This window comes from Acinonyx jubatus, chromosome X (genome assembly GCF_027475565.1).
Source record: "Acinonyx jubatus isolate Ajub_Pintada_27869175 chromosome X, VMU_Ajub_asm_v1.0, whole genome shotgun sequence".
Lineage (NCBI taxonomy): Eukaryota > Metazoa > Chordata > Mammalia > Carnivora > Felidae > Acinonyx > Acinonyx jubatus.
In genome coordinates, this window is record NC_069389.1 from 83838281 (window position 1) to 83846356 (window position 8076).

The 8076-nt window shown below is 42.2% G+C and overlaps 1 pseudogene; it reads right to left on the bottom strand.

Moving 5' to 3' along the window:
- Nucleotides 1–253: 253 nt before the first annotated feature.
- On the bottom strand, nucleotides 254–6031 carry LOC106986395 (CTD small phosphatase-like protein 2; annotated as a pseudogene).
- Nucleotides 6032–8076: the final 2045 nt, after the last annotated feature.

Consider the following 8076-nt stretch of genomic DNA (forward strand, 5'->3'; position numbering starts at 1 on the left):
GTTCTGTACATAAAAAAATTCAGAGTTGCATGAGTTCCAAAGGATTTTTTGTTTCAGCCTACCTACTCTGTGTATGTAAGCTGAGATAGGTAAAGTTTCTTTCTGTAACCATTGATTATCACTGAACACCAAAATTAAGAAAAGCAAGATGGGTTACAAAATGTAAATTTTCAAAAGGAGTAAGAATGTGTTGCCTTAGTCTAAAAGGGACCTGTTTTCTCTCTCCCTTCATTGTTTTGAGAAATCTTTGTAGTTAATCTGGGGAAAGCAAATCACGCAATCAAAATTTTCCTTTGATGTGAAGTTGAACATCATCATTCAGGTCTACAAGCTTCTAAATATACGTAATCACATTTAGGAGTACATTGAGAGTTTACTCTACAAACCAGCTTTCTATAAGGATTCTATTGAAAAGCTGGTATGTAAAGGCTTGTGGTGGTTTGTCAACTATTACAGTTTTTGAAAGATGTCTTCCGAAGATAAGTTCTTTGTATATGTTGCTTGTAAACAAACACAACTTTCACAGAAAGGCCAGTGCCTCACTAGTTGCCTTTTAGGAGCTAACATATTTAGATAATATCTGCTTATACCCTCTTAAGAGTAGTAAAAACAATAATCTTATAAATCTGAGATATTGGTTTCAAGGATTCCTGGAAGAATAGTCTTAATCTCACATAAATCTGATCAATAGTATCTTGGATATGGACTGGAAAAGTAAGGTCTGCATCTCTTAGCTCATTTAGACTACAGTGCACTTAGTGTTTAATATAGGTCTAAAAGTAGGCAGAATTCCAGTGTGCTTCTGGTTTTCAGTAGAAAGGTAGATTTCCAATTTAATTGTTCTTCTGTTAGTCGTGGAACATATTGCATGACATAATAAAGATCTAATACTTTCCAGTCCAACTCACAGATGAATAACCACTATCTAGATAGTGGTGAGATATCCCAAAGAACTGTTTCTTCTGCTTCCTCTGAAACATTATTTATTGATAGCCTCCCTTGAACTGCTTGATTTGAATTAACTGCTCCATTAGTTGATTCAGGACTATCAGAAGCAACCTCATCCACTTGTTCCTTATCAAGTGTTTTTACTATCTCTTCAATTTTGCAGCCTGTCCTGGAGAATCTGATCCTGATGTGTCAGTTATTCAATGCTAAAAAAAGTGGAAGATAGGAGGAAATAGGGACCCCAAAATTTAGTCCATGCGAGATTGCCTGAGAAAGGATTATGTCCTATTTTCCAGTTTGCTTTACATGTTTATTTGTCATTTCATAACTACCAGCATTTGTGATACTTGTCAGGCCTTTCTTGTGCTCTTGGTGTTGATGTGTTCAAATTATTGTCCATATGAAGTCCAATTCTATTTTGTTTCAATGGATTTTCTCTCTCGTCAATGTGCTTCCTCCAATGATTTGATAAATTTATGTTAACAAGCTGATTTCATTCTTTGGTGGATTTTCTCCTCCTGAAAGTAGGCTTTCCTAAAATCTGAGTATTTCATTTTTGCTCAGGCACGACATATTGCCTGTATTTGATTTGATGGCAAAAAGGCTTTTCTTACCCAAGGGATACAGGAGTACTGATGCATAGGGGCACTTGTACCCCAATGTTTATAGCAGCACTCTCAACAATAGCCAAATTATGGAAAGAGCCTAAATGTCCATCAACTGACGAATGGATAAAGAAATTGTGGTTTATATACACAATGGAGTACTACATGGCAATGAGAAAGAATGAAATATGGCCCCTTGTAGCAACGTGGATGGAACTGGAGGGTGTGATGCTAAGTGAAATAAGCCATACAGAGAAAGACATGTACCATATGTTTTCACTCTTATGTGGATCCTGAGAAACTTAACAGAAACCCATGGAGGAGGGGAAGGAAAAAAAAAGAAAAAAGAGGTTAGAGTGGGAGAGAGCCAAAGCATAAGAGACTCTTAAAAACTGAGAACAAACTGAGGGTTGATGCGGGGTGGGAGGGAGGGGAGGGTGGGTGATGGGTATTGAGGAGGGCACCTTTTGGGATGAGCACTGGGTGTTGTATGGAAACCAATTTGACAATAAATTTCATATATTAAAAAAAAAGGCTTTTCTTGTTCTCACGTCATCTTTTTTAAAAAGTTTATTTATTTTGAGAGAGTGAGAGCTGAAGCAGGGGAGTGGCAGAGAGAAAGGGAGAGAGAGAGAGAGAATCCCAAGCAGGCTCCCCTCTGTCAGCACAGAGCCTGACTCAGGACTCAGTCTCACGAACTGTGAGATCATGACCTGGGCTTAAATTGAGTCAGACACTTAACCGACTGAGCCACCCAGGCACACCTCAACCTCATCTCTTATGGGTGCTTCATGTAAACCTGTGCTGGCAGAAATATATCCTCAGGTTCCACCCAATCCTCAGCCCAATAGCTTTCATTTCCTTGCCAGATTGCAAAACTATTCCAACTGATCACAACCTCCTGTAAAAATTAAGGGTCACCCCAACCTCTTGTAACTATAAAGCCTGCCTCCCACAGTCTCTGCTAAGCCACTCTGTTTTCAAGTGCCATTTTCACGTGGCCTTGTGCGGGCTGGAATGATTTCCTTCAGGGCTGTATAATTGATTAATAAACTTAAGTTTTAGTTCATCTGCCTGGCATCAGGTGTTGTGCATTTGGCCATCGCATACTGTTTAGGGTGGAACATCCCTTTCTCACCAATGAGGTGAATAGGAGTAAATCAAAACTGGGGTCAGACTTCCTTGTTCCTTTGCATGTCTCTTAATCTTTTGTGGGAAATTGCACATTTGAGATAATATGTTGTAGCAACTCTGGCTACTGACTCCTCCTCTGGTGCTTGTAATTGTTCTTTGCTTTTCTATTTATTTGCTTAGTGACATTTTGGAAGTCTATTCCACCTCCCCCAAAGCATGAAACCTCTGATTTTCCTCCTCAAGAAACCAAGCACAGGCTTGGATATGCCTTCAATCACTCAAGGATGAGTATTTTTTGCAAGGCTACTTTTGATTGTCTCTTTCCCTGGCCACACTCAGCTGGTAATCTTCATGAGTTGCAGGATTGGGCATAAATTGCTCAATAGACTGAACCAATTAAATTTGGGTTCCTTTGATGGGACAGTTTTCAGGTTAGTATTTGTGATTTGTTCTTACCCCAGTGGGGCTCTTCTTAGTTGTACATTTCCCTGGTTCTCTCTGGCAAACTAGCTTTCTTTTTTTAAAAATTTTTTAATGTTTATTTATTTTTGACAGAGAGAGAGAGAAAGAGGAGAGAGAGAGAGAGGGCGCACACAAGCGGGGGAGAGGCAGAGAGTGAGACACAGAAAACAAAGCAGACTCTAGGCTATGAGGTGTCAGCACAGAGCCTGATGTGGGGCTTGAACCCACGAACCACAAGATCATGACCTGAGCCGAAGTCAGACACTTAACCGACTGAGCAACCGAGGCACCCTGGTAAACTAGCTTTCTTACAGTTTAGTTTTTAATTTGAATAATTCTACTCACTTACTCTTTTTTTTCCAGCTCTTCTTTTATTCATTTTTTAAAATATAATTTATTGTCAAATTGGTTTCTATACCACACCCAGTGCTCATCCCAACAAGTGCCCTCCTCAGTGCCATCACCCACTTTCCCCTCGCCCCCACCCCCCATCAACCCTCAGTTTGTTCTCTGCATTTAAGAGTCTCTTATGGTTTGCCTCCTTCCCTCTCTGTTTGTAACTGCTTTTTCCCCCTTCCCTTCCCCCATGGTCTTCTATTAAGTTTCCCAAGATCCACATATGAGTGAAAACATATGATATCTGTCTTTCTCTGACTGACTTATTTGACCCAGCATAATACCCTCCAGTTCCATCCACCTTGTTGCAAATGGCATGATTTCATTCTTTCTCATTGACAAGTAGAATTCCATTGTATATATAAACCACGTCTTCTTTATCCATTAATCAGTTGATGGACATTTAGGCTCTTACTCTTAATTGCTCTTAACCACAAACTATTATTTTTGAGAGGGCTATAAGCTTCAACTTCTTCATCGTCTATTGCAAATTGATTCACTTCCCTTGGGAAGAGATGCAGAGCCCCCTGTTTAATGGCCTGCTTCTTGGGAAAAAGTCTATGAGCTATAGATGAGGAACTGGGAATGGTGTACTTCTTAATGGGTAACACTCCTGCTTTGGGAGCTGCTGATTCAGTGGAGGGGGACAGTAGTTTCAGGTCTTCTTGGTTTGACTCACCTAGTGTGGAATCTCTTACTAAACGGGGGCCCCAATATTCTCAGTTGTGCTGCATCGAAGGTAATCCTATAGGGGGAAACTGCATGGAAGACGGGAACCCCACCTCGGACTATACGCACCTAGACTTCATGTCAGCAATAGGTAGCTGGAGCAATATGAGAAATGTTGATGCTCTGCCTTTTCTGGAAAGATCACTCTGGGAGAAGGGGGGAGAAGGTACCCTGCTTTCTTGGCTGTACCAATTTGGAGTTTCTCTCTTGCTGACAAAGGAGGGAAAGAGGGGTATAGGTTTTGGCTCAAATGCCACTGATTCTCACTGTCCTTATCAATTATTTGTGTTTATTTATTTATTTTGAGAGATTGAGAGAGCACGCACATGTGCTTGAGCAAGTGGGGGAGCGGAGGAGAAATAGGGAGTGGGAGAGAGAATCCCAAGCTCACACCCGGCTTTCAGTTTGAAATCCAATGTGGGGCTCGAACCCACCGACGTGATATCATGACCTGAGCTGAAACGAAGATTCGGATGCTTAACTGATTGAGCCACATAGGCACCCCACAGCCCTTATCAGATTTTAGCAGATATTCTTGAATAAATGTTTCTTTACTGGCTGTATGCCCTTAGGAGCATTTCTAGATAATTTAGATTGTTTGATTAAACCACCACAACAACAAAAAACCCACAAAACTAATTTTTACCAGTTTCATTGGGGAGCAGATTCATAGAGCTCCTCAGGTTATCATGACAGTAGTGCAACTTCTAGCAATCTTTATTAGTCACCTCCTTAAGGGCCTGTTCTACCTCAAAATGCCAGCAGTGTGAGAATGTAAGGGGGCATGAAATGGCCACTGAATGCTATGTCCATTCATGCACTGTTACATCACCCTCACCATGGGCAGCAACGCTTTGTCTGCACGTAAGCGTCCCAATTATCACAAAATGTGGACGTTCTTGGACTCAAGAACTACCAGTATGTGGCTAGAATCTGCCACTCACATAGGGATGGCACTGCATCAGTGGAATACATTTCAATGTCTGGTAGATTCCAGTGATAGCCACAGAATGGCAGCAGAGAGCCCCTGTAGTCCATTTGTTAAGAATGGGCAGGAGGAACCAGGGCACCTGGGTGGCTCAGTCAGTTAAGCATCTGACTTCAGCTCAGGTCATGCTCCCATGGATCTTGGGTTCAACACTCGCATCGGGCTTGCTTCAGATTCTTCGTCTCCCTCTCTCTTTCTCTCTGCCCCTCCCTCGCTCATGCTCTGTCTCTCCCTCTTAAAAATAAATAAACATTAAAAAATAAATAAAAAAAAAAGAACGGGCAGGAACCTTCCCTTGAGCTCTATGTTTTAAGTCTTTGTCATACTTTACTGTACTATGAGGGGAGAACCCAATGGAAAACACCACAATTAGTACAAGGGCAGTGGACAAGTACACAACCAGGAACTCATCTGTTTCCTATGATGTAGTCATGTGGTTTCCTTGAAGCACCACAAAACAGCAGTGAGAGGGCCTGATGGCTCGTGGTGGGGTAAAGTTAGCCAAATGTTTGACGTGACCCACCTGTAAGATTTATAAAATTTGCAAGGTCGGAGGCAATACTTCAGTTGGGGTCCTACATGCCATAGTCCTAATTATTCAAAATGTTTAATTCAACCAATAAACCGTTAAAACATGTTACATCTCCTTCCATGACAAATAGACTTTCATAATGGCCTGAAAGGTCTGGTTTGGGTTTTGAATTCATGGACTGCTTTACCTTTTGAGCCTTCAGTGTGGGAAGAATTACCACCAACCTTCCAGGCCCATGGCCCTAGACTAGGCCTCAGGCATTCATTCACCAGTCTGCATTTTCTTCCCACCCCGAGTTTTATCCCCCACCTTTGAGGACTCATTTGTATGTATGTGGACAACCTGGGCCAATCATTAACTGTTCCTCATGTACAGCCCTGCTCCTGCCATAGCCACCTGGAAGTACATACACCAACAAGGCTGTTAAGCCACAAAGGATAGCCCCAACAAAGGGCATGCTGGTGCTGGAAGCAGGCTTGGGTCCGTTTGGATGAGGAGTTCTGGTGTCCCAGGTATCTCAAGGATGATATGGAGGCTAGGACACTGCGTGTGCATTTATTCCTCTGGCCTCAACACTGGGCGTTTGGCCCTGTGGGGGAGAACATATTGAGAAGAGAACCAAAGGGAGTCTTCAAAGCACGAAGTTCAGGAGACGGGCCTCTCTTGATAGGGTCTAAGAAAAATGTTGTGTTTAATAACTGGTACACCATGAACTAAACAATCAGAAACAGAATGAGGGCCTTCAAATCACACTACACGGATGGCTGTCTATTTGCCCCACCCTTTCCAATTGCTTAATGCTGAGAAAGAGCACTGTATGTTCTCTCACCATGTAGTTCTAGCCATAAGGTGTAGTACGTGATAATACGTTTTAAACTGCCAGCACTGGTGAAAAGAAAAGTTTTTGGATGCATTACATTTAGTCACTTTAATAAACATTAACTGAGCACCTATGAAGATGGAGAACAGAGTGCTTGATATTTGGGGAAGGAAGAATAAAACCTTCTAAGTTTGTTGGTGTACCTGAGTGGCACAGTCCGTTGAGTGTCCAACTCTTGATTTCAGCTCAGGTCACGATCCCAGGTTCATGGGGTCGAGCCCAGCGTCAGGCTCCAACACTGAGTGTGGGGCCTGCTTAAAATTCTCCCTCTCTCCCCGGGGCACCTGGGTGGCTCAGTTGGTTGAGTGTCCGACTTTGGCTCAGGTCATGATCTCACAGTTCGTGAGTTCGAGCTCCACACAGGACTCGCTGCTGTCAACTTGTCAGTGCAGAGCCCACTTAGGATCCTCTCTCCCTCTCTCCCTGCCCCTCCCCTGCGTGTGCTCTCCCCAAAATAAGTAAATATTTAATAAAAGATTCTATATCTCTCTCGTTGTTCCTCTCCCCAACTCAAGCTCTATCTCAAGTTAAAAAAAACAAACCTTCTAAGTTTGCAATTATTCGGCATTTCACAATCCATATGAATAGGGTCAAGAGGGGTGGGGCAGTAAATACACATATATAGATTTTTGCAATATTAGTTAGAACATGAGATGTGCTACCACACAATAGGAAAGAAAGAGATATTGATGGAAAATACAAGATATTGATGGAAAATACAAGGCAGCTTTACCTAAATGTAGGAACAGGATCTTCTATCATCAAACCTCTGGCCTTTCTCTGATCCTCCACTCTGGTAAACTAAGACTTCATTTTCCTTAAACAGCTTCCAGATAATGGGCCCATTTTCTCCCTTTCCTCTTTTAATTCATTGCCATTTTTATTAGGAAATATTTCAGATGTACACAGTCTATGGTACCGACAACACTATATCCATTTATCCACCACCCCACTTAAGAAATGCATTACTGGGGCGCCTGGGTGGCTCAGTCGGTTGAGCGGCCGGCTTCGGCTCGGGTCATGATCTGGCGGTCTGTGAGTTCGAGCCCCGCATCGGGCTCTGTGCTGACAGCTCAGAGCCTGGAGCCTGTTTCAGATTCTGTGTCTCCCTCTCTCTGACCCTCCCCTGTTCATGCTCTGTCTCTCCCTGTCTCAAAAATAAATAAAACGTTAAAAAAATAAAAAAAAAAAAGAAATACATTACTAATACAGTTGAATCCCACTGTGAGCCTATAGTGCGTTAAACTGCATCTTCCAAAAAGAGATTTTCAAGTCCTAATATCTGGTCCTTGTAACTGTGACCTTATTTAAAAAGGGGGGTCTTTGCAAATATAAGTAGGTTAAGGGACACAAGATGAGATCATCTTGGATTAAGGGTGAGACTAAACCCAATGATTAATGT